The following is a 17,611-nucleotide window of genomic DNA, read 5'->3' on the forward strand; positions in this document are numbered from 1 at the left end:
GTCGGTTATACTTCCGTCTACTCAGTTTGAGATAGCTGACCCAGGTTATTTGTCGGTAATCGTTGTGCCTCTGTGTGTGTGTGTGTGTGTGTGTGTGTGCCTTGCTGTGTGTGACCCAGTTTGTCTCCTGACTACTGCCTCTGTTTTCTGCTTGGTACTTCTCTGTCTGTCCTGGCTTTCTGATCCCTTGGCTTGTCTCTGACTAATCTGCTGTTTTGCCCCTTGGTACCTCGCTCCCGTCTGGCTCCCGACCCTCGGCTTAGCCTCTGACTAAGTCTCTGTCTTATTACTCTGTGTCCTGTGTTTTTTGCAGACCCTCCATTTTCGTGTGGTAGCTCCGCCCGATCGTCCCTGCAGTGATCACGTGACCAGCCTAGTTCAGGTCCTGTGTGCACTGCGTGCCTCATTCCTCCCTTTCCCTGCATTCCTGCTAGCGCCCCCTTAGTAACATAGTAACATAGTTTTTAAGGTTGAAGGAAGACTTTAAGTCCATCTAGTTCAACCCATAGCCTAACCTAGCATGTTGAACCAGAGGAAGACAAAAAAAAACCCATGTGGCAAAGAGTAAGCCCCTCATCAGGGAAAACAATTCCTTCCCGATTCCATACATGGCAATCAGACTAGTTCCCTGGATCAACGCCCTATCAAGGAATCTAATATGTATAACCTGTAACATTATACTTTTCAAGAAAGGCATCCAGTCCCTTCTTAAATTTTAGTAGTGAGTCACTCATTACAACATCATACGGCAGAGAGTTCCATAGTCTCACTGCTCTTACAGTAAAGAATCCGCGTCTGTTATTATGCTTAAACCTTCTTTCCTCCAGACCTTTCAGGTCTACGAGTAAAATCATCATCAGAAAGGTCTTTGTACTGTTCCCTCATATATTTATACATTAAAATAAGATCACCCCTTAGCCTTCGTTTTTCCAAACTAAACAGCCCCAAGTGTAATAACCTATCTTGGTATTGCAGACCCCCCAGTCCTCTAATAACCTTGGTCGCTCTTCTCTGCACCCGCTCTAGTTCAGCTATGTCTTTCTTGTACACCGGAGGCCAGAACTGTACACAATATTCTAAGGCTGGTTTCACATTTGCGTCTTTGTGCGCAGCGTTTGATCCGCATAGATCCGCATGCGTCATGCGTACATATATTTAACATGGTGTACGCAAGGACATTTCGCGGTGTGTGGCAGGGCACGGCTAACGCAACATGCTGCATTTTTTGAGGAGTCAAATATTGCGCAATCATCCACATGCGGATCATTGCATCAAAAAACACATTACTGTCTATGGGAAACGCATTGGTACATAAGGACATGCATATGCATGCTTTCGATACGCAATGCTTACTTCACACGAATCATGTCCAGGAAACTATGTTACCACCTGCAAAATCACTGATGTATAAAGGGGGTCTGGAGACAGGTAGTCCATTACTCTCAAGACTCTGGATGGAAGCACAAGACTCTGTATGTAAATATAGAAGCTTTGAAAATGTCTGTCTCTCTCACTGCTGTCCGTACTTTGTACTAATTTATTTTTCAGTTCCTTTTTGACTGGTTGTCTCCTGTTGCTGCCGTATCTCCTGGTGCTGGCGTCTCTGCTGGTGCTGGGGTCTCTGCTGGTGCTGGCGTCTCTCATGGTGCTGCCGTCCTGGTGAGAACAACACCTGCTATGTAAGTACAGAACCTTTGAAAATGTCTGTCTCTCAATTTTTTTTTATCTGTTCCATTTAGACTTGTTGTCTCCTGGTGCTGCCATCTCTGCTGGTGCTGCTGTCTCTGCTGGTGCTGGCATCTGCCCTGGTGCTGCCATCCTGGTGAGGACAACACTGGCTATGTAAGTATGAAAATGTCTTTGAAAATGTCTGTCTCTCTTAATTTTTTTTTCTGTTCCTTTAGACTGGCTGGCTCCTGGTGCTGGCGTCTTTACTCGTGCTGCTGTCTCTGGTGCTGGTGTCTGTCCTGGTGCTGCCATCTGTCCCTGTCCTGTGCTGACTGCTGTGCTGTTGGACTACTTCCTGTAATGTAAGTATTGGTGTCCATTTTGTGGGGGCTACATTGTGTTTGGCTCTTAACAATTTTAAATTTTGTTTTATTTTTTTTTGTAGTGTTTCACTTGACTGCTGCCTGCTCTTCAGCCATGTTCTCAAGTGAAGAACTGACTGCTTCCCAGGGTGGACATTTCACCGATTATGTAATCACATTTGCTATGCTGATAGGCATGAATTGACTGGCAATACTATACCTGTGTTAAATCATGTAATTTCTTTACAGGTACGTACCACTGATGAAGAGCAAGAGCAGTTGAGTGGAAATGATTCTTCCCAGGGTCGTCGGGCTCATGTGTCTCAGGAGGAAAGATGGGGTGTAAGTATTCTTTTCATCAGAGTTGCAATTGATTTTTTTTTATTTTTACTTAAAATTATTTTGTTTTATTGGATCTATACGTTCCACAACGGCAAGAAGCCAAACAGGACATTGAAAACGAGGAACTAATTTACCTTGTGCAAGAGCGAGTAATGTTGTGGGACACCCGTGATCATCAGCACTCCGACATTGTTGTGATTCGACGACACTGGGAAGAAGTGGCCAGATCGCTGCTGCATGATTGGGACTGTGCCACGCCACGTACCAGAAATGATTTTGGTAAGTATTGCAATGTGGTGTGATGCGCCAGTGAAACTGTAAATGTAGGTGCATTGTTTTACAAGAAATTTTTTCCTTTTTTTCCCCCTTCACAGTGAAGAGAATAAGAGTGCATTGGCGCTCGATGAAGGATCGCTTCAACAAGGACATGAGACAGGAGAACCAGGTTAAAAGTGGTGCTGTTCAAAGGATAATAAGAAAATACAAATACCACCGTAATCTTTTCTGAGGCCTGCGTTTGCTACACGAAAGTGAGTATCTTTTGTGTTGTCTTGCTATAATTTATCTTTTTTTTGTTTTTAACTAATGTTTTTCTTTTATTTTCACCACAGAACCTGGTGCAGCACCACACTACCTGGATCGTCCTCTGTTGGAGTGGCCCCTCATCGACCAGCCAACGAACAGGCACAATCCCAATCATCCACCAGCGATGTAGCAACCTGTCAGGCCTCACAGGCTGAGGAACAGGCAGCCGCCGGTCCATCAGGTTTTCCCTTCTCCCAGCCCTCTGCCGCTGCTTTTGTTGGGTCTTCTCGTCAGCGGCAGAGGTCACACATACCCGAGTCTATGCACTTAAGCTTGGTCTTCCATGATGGGATTGATGTGCTTGGTGATAGACTGAAGAGTGGGTTCACCCATGTGAACACACTTCTACAGGATGTCAACAAACGCCTTGACCGCATGGAAGCCGACCTAGAGAGACCGGCACAACATTTTTTTTTCTTCAATAGAGTGGGAAGTGACGGAAAACCCTACCCCTCAATTCCAGATCAACGTCATGCAGGCCTGCCAGGCTGCTTATAGCCAAGCATTGCAGCAGCAGAAGTCCCAAAGCTACAATCCACAGGCTGGATGATATTACCAGCAGCCGAACATCTACTTTCAAACTCTCACAGCACCGAACTATCCTCTACCACCATCGCCTCCAGTTCACAGATCCACCACGCTGCCGACTTCATCATCCCTGCAGCCAGCAGCACCCACCACGCTCCCAAGTTCAGCACCCCTGCAGCTGGCAGCATCCACCATGCTCCCAATTTCAGCACCCCTGCAGCTGGCAGCATCCACCACGCTCCCAAGTTCAGTACCCCTGCAGCCAGCAGCATCCACCATGCTGCCCAGTCTAGCACCACACCAGAAGACCGCTACAGAGGCCACCACTCCCACTCGGCCAAGAAAACAAAGTTCCAAAACTAAACACATTCCCACAAGGACATAGACCTTGAGGCAAAAAACCTGCCAAAATTGGACTCACCACCTCCACCCTCACCTACCAATGTGTCTCCGTTGTCAAATGTGTCACTACCTTCCCTTGTGTCTGTCCCTTCCAGTTTGTCTATACATTCCCATGATTCCATCCATGGTCCCATCCTTTAATTTGTTGCCCCTTCCCCTGTAAACGCTTCCTCATCAACTATCACCCAATTCTCACAACTCCACCCTCAGATAGACCCCAATGCTAAACCCAATTATTTTTTTTGTTAAATAAATGTTTATTTTCTTTTCACAATATCTGTGTTTTCTTTGTCTCTTTAAGCACTGCCGCCGCAAACATACACGTGTGTATTGTACAGTATTGTTGAGGGAACTTGTAAAGGTACAGGTACATTTAAACAGTACAGGTACATTTTTACATTACACGTACATTTTTATATTACAGGTACATACTTAGCGGCTTAAACCATTCCGTCTTGCCATGCCACATGTTCATTATCAGAAATAAAGCATGCAGCAAACTTATCCCTCATCTGGGCAACTTCCACTGTAGTCCTCAGATGGTGATCTTGGTAATCATGCAATGTAACAGGTTCCTCAGGTTCTAAGTTGGGTCACTCTTTTTCCAGGATGGAATTGTGCATAACACATGCTTTCACAACCTCCTCATTTGTCTAAATTTTTTGATTTATTGGTGTTCCCAAAATGCGCCATTTAGATACCAGCAAGCTAAAGGCACACTCCACAGTTCTTCGTGCCCTTGTCAGTCGGTAGTTGAAAATCCTTTGGTGTGATTCAAGTCCCGACTTAAGTATGGTTTTATGAAGTTGGCACACATTTGAAAGGCCTCATCCTCAACCACAACAAACGGCATTGGCGGGCCTTCAGTGTTGGTAAGAGGTCGTGGTTGTGGAAAATTAAAATTATTATGATACAAACGTTGGCCCATGTCAGAGTTTTTGAAAGTCTGAGAGTCATTTCCTTGTCCAAATGAGCCAACGTCCACGGCAACATTTCGACATTCAGCATCTGCAATCGCCATGAGAACAATAGAAAAGTATTATTGTAATTAAAATACTCGGTTCCACTTCCAGCAGGTTTCATAATCTGAATGTGTTTGCCGTCCACAGCCCCCACACAGTTAGGAAAATTATAAATGTCCTGGAATTTTTCAGCATTTTCAAGCCAGAGTTCAGTTGTGAGTTGGGGGAGGAATTCCTGACATCACATAAAGCCCTGCAAGTGTCTCCAACAATCCCAGAAAGGGTGAACACTCCAATCTGGAACTGGAAATGGAAAAATGATAAGGTCTCTCCGGTAGCCAGGAATCTGCCGAGCAGAAAATGGAAATCAAAAAATTAATACATGGGTTTTCTAACAATAATACTATGAACTTGTGTTTCTTTTTCACAGTTACGTACCTCAGGGTCACCAACAGACATTCCTCAGCAGGAATTGCTCTACGGAGTTGTGTGTCATGCATGGTAATGGACACATTGCAGCAAGTCATCGAAACTCCATTCAGACATCCTCGTGTAGTCAGAAAACTTCTGAGGTTTTGCACACAGCTCTGTGTATAACGAGTGGTAGGTTCCACGGCTCTCTTGGAGTTCAAGGATAGGGTATTGCCAGTAGCGATGACGATGTCTTCTCAGTCTTTGTCTTCTTCTTTCTTCTTGACAAGCAAAGGCAACAGCCAATTTCAATTGTAAATCCAGATTAGCATAGAAACTCTCCATGTGAAGGTCCATCTTGCAGCAGGATACAGCAGCCAAAGAAATCCCATGAGACACGCCCTTTGGGAGTCTGATGTCAAGGAAAAGCTACTGGAAAACATTGGAAATATTGAACCCATGCACATAAACAACGCAAACACATGAAAAAATGTATGCACATGCAGCGTTTCTTTGCCATTATGCATAAGATGATGCGGATCAAAAACGCTGCGTAAGCATGTGTTTGCACATGCTTATGATACGCTACGGACTCAAACGCTAATGTGAACCTAGCCTAAGTGTGGTCGCACTAGTGACTTGTATAGAGGTAAAATTATGTTCTCCTCATGAGCATCTATGCCTCTTTTAATGCATCCCATTATTTTATTTGCCCTTGCAGAAGCTGCCTGACACTGACCACTAAATGTGAGTTTGTCATCCACCCATTCCCCCAGGTCTTTTTCAGTGACAGTTTTGCCCAGTGTTTTACAATTAAGCACATAACTATACATCTTATACCCAAGTGCATGACCGTACATTTATCCCCATTAAAGCTCATTTGCCATTTATCAGCCCAAGCTTCTAGTTTACATAAATCCTGTAATACACAATTGTCCACATCTGTATTGATTACTCTGCAGAGTTTAGTGTCATCTACAAATATTGAAATTCTACTCTGTATGCCCTCTGCAAGGTCATTAATAAATGTCAAAAAGTAGAGGGCCCAATACTGACCCCTGTGGTACCCCACTGCTAACTGTGACCCAGTCCGAGTGTGCTCCATTAATTACCACCCTTTGTTTCCTATCCCTGAGCCAGTTCTTAACACACTTACACATATTTTCCCCTATTCCCATTGTTCTCATTTTATTTATCAACCTTTTGTGTGGCACCGTATCAAAAGATTTTGAAAAGTCCATATACACTACGTCCACTGCGCTCCCTTGGTCCAGGCCGAAACTTACCTCTTCATAGAAACTGATCAGATTAGTCTGACAGGATCGGTCACGCATAAACCCATGTTGGTATTGGGTCATGAGGTTATTCCTCTTCAGATACTCCAGCACAGCATCTCTTCGAATGCCCCCCAGGATTTTACCCACAGTAGAGGTTAAGCTTACTGGCCTATAATTTCCGAGTTCAGTTTTTGTCCCCTTTTTGAATATTGGCACCACATTTGCTATACGCCAGTCCTGTGGTACAGACCCTGTTATTATGGAGTCTTTAAAGATTAAAAATAATGGTCTATCAATGACTGTGCTTAATTCCTGCAGTACTCGGGGGTGTATCCCATCCGGGCCCGGAGATTTGTCAATTTTAGTGATATTTAGACCCCGCCGTACTTCCTGCTGGGTTAAGCAGGTGACATTTAATGGGGAATTTTTGTTATCACTGATCATATTGTCTGCCATGGGATTTTCTTGTGTAAGTACTGTTGAAAAAAGTCATTTAGCATATTGGCTTTTTCATCATCCTCATCCACCATTTCCCCCAGACTATTTTTAAGGGGGCCAACACTATCATTTTTTAATTTCTTACTATTTATGTAGTTAAAGAATATTTTGGGATTATTTTTACTTTCTCTGGCAATGAGTCTCTCTGTCTCAATATTTGCTGCCTTGATTTGCTTTTTACAGAATTTAGTTAATTTTTATTTAAATTTTTGTATTTATTTAATGCCTCCTCACTACCTACTACCTTTAATTCTCTAAATGCTTTCTTTTTGTCCTTTATTGCGCCCCTTACAGCTCTATTTAGCCATGTTGGTTTCCTCCCTATTTCTAGTATGTTTATTCCCATACGGTATATACTGTGCACAGGTCCTATCCAGGATGCTAATAAACGTCTCCCATTTTCTTTGAGTATTTTTATGTCTCAGGATATCGTCCCAGTTAATTACAGCAAGATCCTCTCTCATCCGTTGGAAATTTGCCTTCCTGAAGTTTAGTGTCCTTGTAACCCCTCTATTACACATCTTATTAAAGGATACACGAAAACTTATTATTTTGTGATCACTATTCCCCAAGTGACCCCCAACCCTTATATTTGCTATGCGGTCTGGCCTGTTGGTTAATATTAGGTCTAGCAGTGCCCCCCTTCTTGTTGGGTCCTGAACCAGTTGTAAAAGGTAATTGTCTCTCATAGTTGTCAAAAACCGATTACCTTTGCTGGAACTGCAGGTTTCTGTTCCCCAATCTATTTCAGGGTAGTTGAAGTCCCCCATAATAATGACTTCTCCTTTAGTCACCGCTTCATCTATTTGTTTTACAAGGATATTCTCTGTTGCTTCCATTATTTTTGGAGACTTAAAGCAAACCCCTATCAGTAATTAATTATTTTTCCCCCCTCCCCTTATCTCCACCCACTATTTCTTTATTTGTGCCCAGGTCTCTTATCTACACTATCTTCCCCTCCTAGAAAATGAATACATTCCCTCATCCCTAGTTTAAACACTCCTCCAACCTTCTAGCCATTTTCTCCCACAGCACAGCTGCACCTTCCCCATTGAGGTGCCGCCCGTCCCTAGGGCAGAACCTGTAGCCAAATGAGAAGACGTCTCAGTTCTCCAAGATCCCAAACCCCCCATTCCTACACCAATACCTGAGCCACTTATTTATCTCCCTAATCTCCCTTTGCCTCTCTGGCGTGGCACGTGGTACAGACAGTATTTCAGAGAATACCACCTTGGAGGTCCTTGCTTTCAGCTTGCAGCCTAATTCTCTGAAATCGTTTTTAAGGACCTTCCACCTACCTCTAACTTTGTCATTTCTTCCAATGTGCACCATGACCGCTGGGTCCTCTGCACTGACACCCCCCTCATCTGCCAACTGTGCAAACTTTTTGGGGTGTGCCAGGTCAGGACTAGCCTCCCTGGCTCTCTTCCCTCAACCCCACCTTCTAACTCTCACCCAGCTAGCTGCCTCACTTTCCTGCAGCTCCATAATACCATCCTCCCCCTCATCTCTCCCATTGAGCGTCTGTTCAGGGGGCAGCAAACTCCTTTCCATATCATCTGTGGATCTCCGTGTTGCCAGTTGCACATTTAGATCCAGTATCTGGGCTTCCAAATGCACAACATGCTCACATCTCGCACAGCAGTATGCACCCTCGACCAGCTGTTCAAGGATTGCATACATGTGGCAAGATGTACACTGGATGGCATTAACAATAGTGGAGCTCATTTCCTAATTGGGATTGTACCAGACAGATATGTTAAGTAATACGAAATAGTAATAAAAATGCAAACAGCAATTCAGTGATTTCTCCCTTGCAAACTCCCTGAATCCAAAGTCACTGAATCACAAGTCACATACTTACTTCCGTTCACACTTAGGCTATGTGCACACTGATGTTCAGGATTTCTTGCAGAAATTTACTGAGAGAAACCGGACCGCATTCATTTTTTGCGCAATTTTTTACCGCGTTTTTACCGCGTTTTTGGTGTGGTTTTTTTGCAGATTTTTCCGGAGGTTCCCAATGCAATAATATAGTGGGAAATCCACAAAAAATCCGCAAAATTAATGAACATGATGCGTTTTTTACCACGATGCGTTTTTTTTCGGGGAAAAAAACGCATCATGTGCACAAAAATTGCGGAATGCATTCTAAATGTTGGCATACATAATGTATGCGGTTTTTTTTCTTGTTTTTATAGCGAAAAAAACACGGAAAAAACGCAAAAAATCTGCAACGTGTGCACACTGCCTAACACTCAGGACACACTTAGCTTGTGCACACTCGCTAAGAATGAAGATTTAGGGTATGTGTCCACGTTCAGGAAACGCTGCGTTTTTGACGCAGCGTTGAGCCGCAGCGTCAAAAACGCAGCGTCCAGATGTTACAGCATAGTGGAGGGGATTTAATGAAATCCCGTCTCCACTGTGCATTAAAAAACGCATGCGGAATTCCCGCAAAAACGCAAATGCGGTGCTTTTTTTCAGAACGCAGCATGTTGCTACAATGAGCAAAACACGCACGAACACCGCAGGTGACCTGCCAGTGACCTCAGGTGCCTTTTTTGTCAGGATTTTACCTGCATAAAATCCTGAGCAAATCCTGATGCAATCCTGAACGTGGACACATACCCTTAGGGTATGTGTCCACGTTCAGGATTGCATCAGGATTTGGTCAGGATTTTTCATCAGTATTTGTAAGCCAAAACCAGGAGTGGGTGATAAATGCAGAAGTGGACCATATGTTTCTGTTATACTTTTCCTCTAGTTGTTCCACTCCTGGTTTTGGCTTACAAATACTGATGAAAAATCCTGACCAAATCCTGATGCAATCCTGAACGTGGACACATACCCTTAGGGTATGTGTCCACGTTCAGGAAACGCTGCGTTTTTGACACAGCGTTGTTCCGCAGCGTCAAAAACGCAGCGTCCAGATGTTACAGCATAGTGGAGGGGATTTAATGAAATCCCGTCTCCACTGTGCATTAAAAAACGCATGCGGAATTCCCGCAAAAACGCAAATGCGGTGCTTTTTTTCAGAACGCAGCATGTTGCTACAATGAGCAAAACACGCAGGAACACCGCAGGTGACCTGCCAGTGACCTCAGGTGCCTTTTTTGTCAGGATTTTACCTGCATAAAATCCTGAGCAAATCCTGATGCAATCCTGAACGTGGACACATACCCTTAGGGTATGTGTCCACGTTCAGGATTGCATCAGGATTTGGTCAGGATTTTTCATCAGTATTTGTAAGCCAAAACCAGGAGTGGGTGATAAATGCAGAAGTGGACCATATGTTTCTGTTATACTTTTCCTCTAGTTGTTCCACTCCTGGTTTTGGCTTACAAATACTGATGAAAAATCCTGACCAAATCCTGATGCAATCCTGAACGTGGACACATACCCTTAGGGTATGTGTCCACGTTCAGGAAACGCTGCGTTTTTGACACAGCGTTGTTCCGCAGCGTCAAAAACGCAGCGTCCAGATGTTACAGCATAGTGGAGGGGATTTAATGAAATCCCGACTCCACTATGCGTTAAAAAACGCATGCGTTTTTGCCGCGAAAACGCACATGCGGTGCGTTTTTTCAAAACGCAGCATGTTGCTACTATGAGCAAAACACGCAGGTACACCGCAGGTGACCTGCCAGTGACCTCAGGTGCAGTTTTGGTCAGGATTTTACCTGCATAAAATCCTGACCAAAGCCTGAAGCAAAACTGAACGTGGACACATACCCTAAAAGAGATTTTTTTTTTCTTTTGCACTAACCCAACCAAAAGCTCAATGCACTTCCAAAGGACTGAAACCCCCACCAGCTGCCACATACAAAACCCTTAATTATGATTCCCCACCCTTAATTAACCCCTTGTGAATATAGCTACACCTCAGGATTTAAGTGCAATGTTGTTAACCCTTAAACAAACAGTAAAATAAGAGACTGAAAACTGAAAACCTGAATGGAAAAAAATAGGTTAAGAAAGCCCAACAAAATTAAACTTGTAAAAAGCACTCAGCAATTCACAATTCAGCAACTCACTCCTAAGGCTGCCTCTCTACGACACCAGGCAGCCTCATTACATTATAACCGACCCAAAGCATTAAAGGGGATTCTGCACTTTTTTTCTCTTTTTTCCTCTGGTATGGATCTGCACCAAGCTCTGTCAGATCAGGTAGCTAACCTGACCAAAATTATGCCGAATCTGTCTGTGGAGTAAAGAACTTTGGTTGCTTCTCACCGACAGGTGCAAAGGGAGTTGGTGGATACAGTTAGTGCGGTTTCGGGTGCCTCCCTTCCATCTTGCAGTATGGATGGGGCTGTCTGAGATGGTTTCTTTTCTTCTCCTGAACCCTCTGTATAATTACTGGACACCTTTTCTGGGGATAAAAGTAAATTCTGGGTCTTTAGGGAGAGTTGCAAGTTATTGTTTTCCCTGCGTCCTAGGTCATCAATGGATGAAAGTCAAAGGGTAAGGATAGTGATATCTTTGTTACGTGAGGGACCTCAGTCCTGGGCCTTTTCCCTACCCCCTACCTCCCCTGAGAGATTGTCTGTGGATCAGTTTTTCGAGGGCTTGTGTCTCATTTACAATGAACTCGATCGAGTGAGATTGGTTGAGGACACGATTATGGGTCTCACTCAAGGGAAGCTCTCTGCCAAGTGGTACTGTTCTGAGTACAGGCGGTGGGCACCAGAAGTGTCTTGGAATGACTCGGCGCTATGTCCCGGAACACAGCGAAATACTTCCGGGACATAGTGCGCCGGCGCATGCGCACTAATGGTTTACGGCTTTGCCCGCAGTTGGGCAAAGTATACTGCGCGTGCGCAAGTCAAGATTGCTTTGCGCACGCGTTAACTAGGGAGGAAAGCGAATCAACGTCAAGTCAATTTCGCGACCAGCGTGCGGCCAGTGGGAAAGAAAGGGGTTAATAAAAGACCCGAAAACACCGCCCATATGACCCAAAAAAGGACCCGCCAAATTCAGGTGATAGGTTCCCTTTTAAGGGCTCTCACAGGTAATCAAGCCCCTCACCGATTTGACACAGAAGGGGGCTGACGTTAAGAACAGGCCTGCCTCAGCAGTAGCAGCGTTTTTGTTAAAAATCATGTTTCATGACTGCCCCGGTTCTGGTACAGCCAGATCCATCTGAGCCCTTTATAGTAGACGTTGATGCCTCAGAGGTGGGGGTGGGGGAGGTGTTGTCCCAGGGGCACACCACATTGACCAATCTGAGACCATGCGCCTTCTCCAAGAAGTTCTCCCCTGCAGAAATTATGACGTGGGTAATGGGGAACTTCTTGCGGTCAAGTTGGCTTTTGAGGAATGGAGGCATTTTTAGGAGGGGCAGCTCATCCCATTATGGTGGTTACAGATCACAAAATCGTGGCATACATTAAATCGGCTAAGAGGTTAACCCCTAGGCAGGCTAGATGGTCTCTGTTTTTCTCCCGGTTCCAGTTTTTGATCACTTTTCGTCCTGTATCCAAAAATGTGAGGGCCGATGCCTTGTCCCAGAGCCTGGATGCGGTTTCTCCTCCTTCAATCTGGGGTGGTGGTGACTGATGTGTCGTCTGGATTGGAATGGGAGTTTCGGGAGGCTCAATCTCATGCCCCCCCTGTCCAAACCGATTGATAAGCTGTTTGTCCCAATTCAATTTCGTCTCAGGGTTCTTCAGGAGTTTCATGACTCAGCATTGGGTGGACATCCTGGGATCTTGGCTGTTGTGAATTTGCTTTTTGCTCCCTCTAGTGGTTACTAGTTTTTTGACTTTGGTTTTTCTGTCATTCCTTTTATCCGCACCTGGGTCGTTAGTTAGGGGTGTTGCTATATAAGCTCCCTGGACCTTCAGTTCAATGCCTGGCAACGTAGTTATCAGAGCTAGTCCGCTGTGCTCTTGTCTACTGATCCTGGTTCCAGTTATATCAGCTAAGTCTGCCTTTTGCTTTTTGCTATTTGTTTTGGTTTTGTATTTTTGTCCAGCTTGTTCCAAATCTATATCCTGACCTTTGCTGGAAGCTCTAGGGGGCTGGTGTTCTCCCCCCGGACCGTTAGACGGTTCGGGGGTTCTTGAATTTCCAGTGTGGATTTTGATAGGGTTTTTGTTGACCATATAAGTTACCTTTCTTTATTCTGCTATCAGTAAGCGGGCCTCTCTGTGCTAAACCTGGTTCATTTCTGTGTTTGTCATTTCCTCTTACCTCACCGTCATTATTTGTGGGGGGCTTCTATCCAGCTTTGGGGTCCCCTTCTCTGGAGGCAAGAAAGGTCTTTGTTTTCCTCTACTAGGGGTAGCTAGATTCTCCGGCTGGCGCGTGTCATCTAGAATCAACGTAGGAATGATCCCCGGCTACTTCTAGTGTTGGCGTTAGGAGTAGATATATGGTCAACCCAGTTACCACTGCCCTATGAGCTGGATTTTTGTATTCTGCAGACTTCCACGTTCCTCTGAGACCCTCGCCATTGGGGTCATAACAGTTTGCCAGGCCAGTATTAAATGTTTAATGCATTGCAGAAGAGGGATTATAAGAAAGAAGATTCTGAGTTTTTTTTTTTTTTTTTTTTCTCCTTCCCCTTTACCTCAGAGTGGCTATGCTTGCTGCAGACATGAATGTCCAGACCTTGATTACAAGTGTGGACCAGCTGGCTACTCGTGTGCAGGGCATACAAGACTATGTTATCAGAAATCCTAGGTCAGAACCTAAAATACCGATTCCTGAACTGTTTTCCGGAGACAGGTTTAAGTTTAGGAATTTCGTAAATAATTGTAAATTGTTTTTGTCCCTGAGACCCTGTTCATCAGGAGATTCTGCTCAGCAAGTAAAAATTGTTATTTCGTTCTTACGGGGCGACCCTCAGGATTGGGCTTTTTCGCTGGCGCCAGGAGATCCGGCATTGGCTGATCTTGATGCGTTTTTTCTGGCGCTCGGTTTACTTTATGAGGAACCCAATCTTGAGATTCAGGCAGAAAAGGCCTTGCTGTCTATGTCTCAGGGGCAGGACGAGGCTGAAGTGTATTGCCAAAAATTTCGGAAATGGTCCGTGCTGACACATTGGAACGAGTGTGCACTGGCCGCTAATTTTAGAAATGGCCTTTCTGAAGCCATTAAGAATGTTATGGTGGGTTTTCCCATTCCCACAGGTCTGAATGATACTATGGCACTGGCTATTCAAATTGACCGGCGGTTGCGGGAGCGCAAAACCGCAAATTCTCTCATGGTGTTGTCTGAACAGACACCTAATTCGGTGCAATGTGATAGAAAAACCGCAAATTCCCTCATGGTGTTGTCTGAACAGACACCTGATTTAATGCAATGTGATAGAATCCTGACTAGAAATGAGCGGAAAATTCATAGACGCCGGAATGGCTTGTGCTACTACTGTGGTGATTCTACACATGTTATCTCAGCATGCTCTAAACGTATAGCTAAGGTTGTTAGTCCTGTCACCGTTGGTAATTTGCAACCTAAATTTATTCTGTCTGTAACTTTGATTTGCTCACTGTCATCTTATCCTGTCATGGCGTTTGTAGATTCAGGTGCTGCCCTGAGTCTCATGGATCTCTCATTTGCTAAGCGCTGTGGATTTACTCTTGAACCATTAGAAAATCCTATTCCTCTTAGGGGTATTGATGCTACACCATTGGCAGCAAATAAACCGCAGTATTGGACTCAGGTTACCATGTGCATGACTCCTGAACACCGCGAGGTGATACGTTTCCTGGTTTTACATAAAATGCATGATTTGGTCGTTTTAGGGCTGCCATGGTTACAGACCCATAATCCAGTCCTGGACTGGAAGGCTATGTCAGTCTCAAGTTGGGGCTGTCGTGGTATTCATGAGGATTCCCTGCCTGTGTCTATTGCTTCTTCTACGCCTTCGGAAGTTCCGGAGTATTTGTCTGATTATCAGGATGTCTTCAGTGAGTCTGAGTCCAGTGCACTGCCTCCTCATAGGGACTGTGACTGTGCTATAGATTTGATCCCAGGCAGTAAATTTCCTAAGGGAAGACTGTTTAATCTGTCGGTACCTGAACATACCGCTATGCGTTCATATATCAAGGAGTCTCTGGAAAAAGGACATATTCGTCCGTCTTCTTCCCCTCTTGGTGCGGGATTCTTTTTTGTGGCAAAAAAGGACGGATCTTTGAGACCTTGTATTGATTATCGGCTTTTAAATAAGATCACTGTCAAATTTCAGTATCCTTTACCGCTGTTGTCTGACTTGTTTGCCCGGATTAAGGGTGCCAAGTGGTTCACCAAGATAGACCTTCGTGGTGCGTACAACCTTGTGCGCATTAAGCAAGGTGATGAATGGAAAACCGCATTCAATACGCCCGAAGGTCATTTTGAGTACTTGGTGATGCCTTTTGGGCTCTCCAATGCGCCTTCAGTTTTTCAGTCCTTTATGCATGACATTTTCCGGAAGTATCTGGATAAATTTTTGATTGTTTATCTGGATGATATTTTGTTTTTTTCTGATAATTGGGATTCGCATGTGGAGCAGGTCAGGTTGGTCTTTAAAATTTTGCGTGAAAATTCTTTGTTTGTCAAGGGCTCAAAGTGTCTCTTTGGTGTACAGAAGGTTCCCTTTTTGGGGTTCATTTTTTCCCCTTCTGCTGTGGAGATGGACCCAGTCAAGGTCCGAGCTATTCTTGATTGGACTCAGCCCTCGTCAGTTAAGAGTCTTCAGAAGTTCTTGGGCTTCGCTAACTTCTACCGTCGTTTTATCGCTAATTTTTCTAGCATTGTGAAACCTTTGACGGATATGACCAAGAAGGGCTCCGATGTAGCTAACTGGGCTCCTGCTGCCGTGGAGGCTTTCCAGGAGTTGAAACGCCGGTTTACTTTGGCGCCTGTTTTGTGCCAGCCTGACGTCTCACTTCCCTTTCAGGTTGAGGTGGATGCTTCGGAGATTGGGGCAGGGGCCGTTTTGTCGCAGAGAGGCCCTGGTTGCTCTGTTATGAAACCTTGTGCTTTTTTCTCTAGGAAGTTTTCGCCTGCCGAGCGAAATTATGATGTGGGCAATCGGGAGTTGTTGGCCATGAAATGGGCATTTGAGGAGTGGCGTCATTGGCTCGAGGGTGCTAAGCATCGTGTGGTGGTCTTGACTGATCACAAAAATCTGATGTATCTCGAGTCTGCTAAACGCCTTAATCCGAGACAGGCCCGCTGGTCATTGTTTTTCTCCCGCTTTGATTTTGTTGTCTCGTATTTACCAGGTTCAAAGAATGTGAAGGCCGATGCTCTTTCTAGGAGCTTTGTGCCTGATGCTCCTGGAGTCGCTGATCCTGTTGGTATTCTTAAAGATGGAGTTATCTTGTCAGCTATTTCTCCGGATCTGCGACGTGTGTTGCAGAGATTTCAGGCTGATAGGCCTGAGTCTTGTCCACCTGACAGACTGTTTGTCCCGGATAAGTGGACCAGCAGAGTCATTTCCGAGGTTCATTCCTCGGTGTTGGCAGGTCACCCGGGAATTTTTGGCACCAGAGATCTGGTGGCCAGGTCCTTTTGGTGGCCTTCCTTGTCAAGGGATGTGCGGTCATTTGTGCAGTCCTGTGGGACTTGTGCTCGAGCTAAGCCTTGCTGTTCTCGTGCCAGCGGTTTGCTCTTGCCCTTGCCTGTCCCGAAGAGACCTTGGACACATATCTCCATGGATTTCATTTCTGATCTTCCGCTATCTCAGGGCATGTCCGTTATCTGGGTGATATGTGATCGCTTCTCCAAGATGGTCCATTTGGTTCCTTTGCCTAAGCTGCCTTCCTCTTCCGATCTGGTTCCTGTGTTTTTCCAGAACGTGGTTCGTTTGCACGGCATCCCTGAGAATATTGTGTCAGACAGAGGATCCCAGTTCGTTTCCAGGTTCTGGCGATCCTTTTGTAGTAGGATGGGCATTGATTTGTCGTTTTCGTCTGCTTTCCATCCTCAGACTAATGGACAGACGGAGCGAACCAATCAGACTTTGGAGGCTTATTTGAGGTGTTTTGTCTCTGCTGATCAGGACGATTGGGTGACATTCTTGCCGTTGGCTGAGTTTGCCCTTAATAATCGGGCTAGTTCCGCCACCTTGGTTTCGCCTTTTTTCTGCAACTCTGGTTTCCATCCTCGCTTTTCTTCGGGTCATGTGGAGCCTTCTGACTGTCCTGGGGTGGATTCTGTGGTGGATAGGTTGCAGCAGATCTGGAATCATGTGGTGGACAACTTGAAGTTGTCACAGGAGAAGGCTCAGCGCTTTGCCAACCGCCGCCGCGGTGTGGGTCCCCGACTACGCGTTGGGGATTTGGTGTGGCTTTCTTCCCGCTTTGTTCCTATGAAGGTCTCCTCTCCCAAATTTAAACCTCGTTTTATTGGGCCTTACAAGATATTGGAAATCCTTAATCCTGTATCTTTTCGTCTGGATCTTCCTGTGTCGTTTGCTATTCACAATGTATTTCATAGGTCCTTGTTGCGGCGGTACATTGTGCCTGTAGTCCCTTCTGCTGAGCCTCCTGCTCCGGTGTTGGTTGAGGGCGAGTTGGAGTACGTGGTGGAGAAGATCTTGGATTCTCGCCTCTCCAGGCGGAGGCTTCAGTACCTGGTC

The 17,611-nt window shown here is 45.1% G+C and overlaps 1 protein-coding gene across 1 annotated transcript in view; it reads left to right on the top strand.

Moving 5' to 3' along the window:
* The first annotated feature begins 1,551 nt into the window (after window positions 1-1,551).
* The window catches only part of LOC143767528 (uncharacterized), a 35,257-nt gene continuing 19,197 nt past the window's right edge, over window positions 1,552-17,611 (top strand). Inside the window, exons 1-5 of the mRNA XM_077255939.1 lie at window positions 1,552-1,659; window positions 1,740-1,822; window positions 1,905-2,030; window positions 2,114-2,199; window positions 2,280-2,372. The gene's annotated coding sequence lies outside the window, so the exon portion shown is untranslated. The remainder of the gene's footprint in view (window positions 1,660-1,739; window positions 1,823-1,904; window positions 2,031-2,113; window positions 2,200-2,279; window positions 2,373-17,611) is intronic.

Source organism: Ranitomeya variabilis, chromosome 4, assembly GCF_051348905.1.
Source record: "Ranitomeya variabilis isolate aRanVar5 chromosome 4, aRanVar5.hap1, whole genome shotgun sequence".
Taxonomy (NCBI): Eukaryota; Metazoa; Chordata; class Amphibia; order Anura; family Dendrobatidae; genus Ranitomeya; species Ranitomeya variabilis.